The following is a 3,884-nucleotide window of genomic DNA, read 5'->3' on the forward strand; positions in this document are numbered from 1 at the left end:
CCCCACCCAAACATCAGCCAATCCTGTATCGCCCTGTTTTCACGCCCTTCCTTTGAATCAGCCAATCCTGTATCGCCCTGTTTTCATGGGCTTTCCCCTTTAAATAGGCAGGACAGCCCAGAATCACCGTGGTGGCCATTTTCCCTGCTGTATTGGCACAGTTTGGAGCGCGGCCCAGATTAGAATCTGAAATAAATTCCCTCTTGCCCTTGCATTGGTGTCAGCTCCTTGGTGACTTGGGGGGAACTGGATTTGGGGCACAACATCTGGGGGATCATCCGGGATCCCCCCACGACCCCAAGGACCCCTAACCAGAGGGATGAACTGCTGGCCAGGTGGGTGAGTGTGTCTATCTGTGTTTTTGTTCTGTACTGAATTGTTCTTGTTGTTTTCTGAATTTGGAGCAGTGAAACGTGGCTAAGGCGGATGCGCTGGAGGGTCACCGCTGCGGGGGTTCAGAAGACGTTCTGAGCCCTATAACTGAGTGCTTGGGTGAGAGTAGAGAACCTCACGCCAGGCTTCTGTCCAAAGAGGCCGTTGAGGTTTTTCTGACACACCTCTCTTCACCGGTTTCAGCTTTTGAGCCTTGCTTACAGAGGAAGGCTATAAGACTTGTCTGTTTTGCTTGTCTATTTTGCTTGTTATTTGCATGTCTGTGTCTTTGTCTTTACTTACTGTTGACAGACGTAATGGGACAGACTACTCCCATGCCCCTCGCTAGAGAGCGAGCCCATAATCTGTTGGTAGAGGTTCACAAAGGGAAACTAACCACTTTCTGCAGCATCAAATGGCTGGCCTTTGATGTAGGATGGCTGCTGGAAGGGACTTTTGACCTTCCAACCATCACCGCCGTGGAGAAAGTTGTCTTCCAGACACAGGGTGGACACCCTGACCAGGTCCCTTACATCACTGTCTGGAAGGATTTAGTTATTAACCTGCCTTCTTGGCTTAAATCTTTTCTTCCTCCACAGAAGGTGACCCTCATGGCAACCACAACAGAAAAACACTGGTAGAAAAAGAATCTGAAGCCCTCTGCACCTCTTTACCCTATCCTACAGGGAGGGGCTGAGGAACACGTTATCTTCCCTCCTCCTTACCCACCACCACCCCAGCTGCTGAGGCCTCAGCCGGGGCCTGGGCTGCTGGGGCCTCAACTGGGGCCTGGGCTGCTGGGACCTCAGCCAGAGCCTGGATCAACGGCACCCAAGCCGCCATCCAGGCCCCTGGCTCCATTGGTATCTGCTACTGGCCCCACACAAAATACTAGAGGAGCCCTTCAAAGAGGCCCCCCCACCCGAAGCAGACTCTACAGTCCTTCCTTTACAGGCTGCAGGGCCTGTAGAGGCGAATTGAGACCAGCTGTATCATTATTGGCCCTTTGCCACTAGTGATCTATACAACTGGAAATCTCAAAATGCTCCTTTCTCCAACAATCCTAAAGAGCTGATTAACCTTCTTGAGACTGTTCTTTTCACCCACCAGCCCACCTGGGACGATTGCCAGCAGCTGCTACAAGTACTGTTCACAACTGAAGAAAGAGAAAGAATCATTCTGGAGGCTCAGAAATTGATTCCGGGCCCCAGAGGCATTCCGACTACAATTCAAACAGCTATTGACCTTGCCTTCCCCCTCAGCAGACCCGAGTGGGACTACAACACAGCAGAAGGTAAGGAGAGACTCCGGGTCTACCGCCAGGCTCTATTGGCAGGTCTCCGAGCGGCTGCTAGACGGCCCACTAATTTGGCTAAAGTTTATGATTTAATACAGGGACGTGATGAAATTCCAGCTGCTCTTCTAGAGCACATAATGGATGCCTTTCACCAATACACTCCCATTGATCCTGAAAAACCTGAAAATCTGGGAACAGTGGCATTGGCATGCATAAATCAGGTGGCTCCAGACATTAAGAAAAAGTTGCAGAGAGTCAAAAGGTTAGGAGAAAAGGAACTCAGATTTGGTAGAGCTAGCAGAGAAAATTTATAACAATAGAGAAACAGCCGAAGGCAAGTAGATAAAAGCTGAAAAGAGGCAGACCAGGGACATGGCTCGGGTCCTCTTAGCGGCCAATGCAGAACCAGGAGAATGCAGGAGACAGCTGTAGCAACTCGCCTTGGGAGATGACAAGCTGGAGCACAGAGGTAGGCTGCCCCTGAACAAAAACCAATGTGCATATTGCAAAGAAGAAGGCACTGCTAGCAGCCCCTGCTTTGGGGCCCCCAGACGTAACTAAGCCCTTCCACCTTTACATAGATGAAAGTAAAAGAATAGCTAAAGGGGTGCTGCTGCAACAATTAGGGCCCTGGAAGAGGCCCACAGCCTACTTTTCAAAAAATTAAACTCTGTAGCGGCTGGGTGGCCAAACTGCCTGCGTATCATTGCTGCCATTGCGCTGTTAGTAAAAGACGCTGACAAAATTACTCTGGGACAGACTCTCTATGTGACAACACTGCATGTGGTCGAGGGGGTTCTCAAGCAGCCCCCAGATCGATGGCTAAGCAATGCACGGCTCACCCACTACCAGAGCCTGTTGCTCAATCCCACCAGAATCATATACCAGGCACCAGTCACCCTTAATCCAGCTACCCTCCTACCTGACCCAGACTTAAACGCCCCTCTTCATGACTGTGCTGACATTCTAGCCCAAGCCCACGGGGAACGTGCCGACCTGAGAGACCGATTCTTGGCAGATGCGGAGCACACCTGGTTCACTGATGAAAGCACCTTCATACATGAAGGACAAAGGTATGCAGACACAGCAGTTGTTTCTGAGTCTAAAGTGATCTGGGAAGGGCCCCTACCTGCAGGAACTTCGGCCCAGTGTGCTGAATTAGTAGCACTAACCCAAGCTCTGACCTTGGGCAAAGACAAGAACATCAATGTCTATACTGATAGTCAGTATGTTTTTGCCACAGCCCACATCCGTGGGGCAATATATCAGGAAAGGGGGCTACTGACAGCAGAAGGAAAAACTATCAAAAACAAAGAAGAAGTTCTTGCCTTGTTAGCGGCCTTATGGTTACCAAGAAAACTGGCCATTATCCACTGTCCAGGACACCAAAAAAATGACACCCCAATTGCTAGGGGCAACCGTCTCGCAGACAGGACTGCCCATCAAACCGCCCTAAAAACAACAGTCGTGGCTGCTGCCAAGCTCCCAGATCCAGGGTCCCCAAGTCTGCCTGAAGAGCCGACTTACACGCCTGAAGATTTGGTTAACTCAGTTGCCTGTGACTCAGTACCTCCAAAAGTGGTGGCACACTGCTGACAATAAAGTCATATTATCCGAGAAATTGGGAGACCAGCTCCTAACCAAGATACACCGGACAACCCACATGGGCACCAGAAAGATGCAGGCCCTCACCAGACAAGCAGGAGTCAAGATTCGGGGCATGTAGTCCAAAATTGACCACATTGTGTCTGAATGCAAAGCTTGTCAATTGACAAATGCCATCTTGAATCCACCTAATCCCAGCACCCGACAATGTGGGGAAAACCGGGGGCCTATTGGGAAACTGACTTTACCGAGATAAAACCTGGTCGGTATAGGTATAACTATTCATTAGTTTTTTATAGACATATTTTCAGGATGGGTAGAGGCCTACCCCACCAAACATGAAACAGCCCAGATGGTGGCTAAGAAGTTGGTAGAAGAGCTCCTGCCAAGTTATGGTTTCCCTGCTATGCTAGAGTCTGATAATGGACCAGCTTTTGTGTCCAAAGTAGTTCAGGGATTGGCATCAGTGCTTGGGGAAGATTGGAAATTACATTGTGCATACAGGCCCCAAAGTTCAGGACAAAGTTCAGGTACAAAGAATGAAAAGAACCCCAAAAGAGACCTTGACAAAATTGACTAAGGAGACTGGCAGGAACTGGGTGGCTCTCCT

Source organism: Elephantulus edwardii, unplaced genomic scaffold (genome assembly GCF_000299155.1).
Source record: "Elephantulus edwardii isolate Elephantulus edwardi_28Jun2011 unplaced genomic scaffold, EleEdw1.0 scaffold00633, whole genome shotgun sequence".
NCBI lineage: Eukaryota > Metazoa > Chordata > Mammalia > Macroscelidea > Macroscelididae > Elephantulus > Elephantulus edwardii.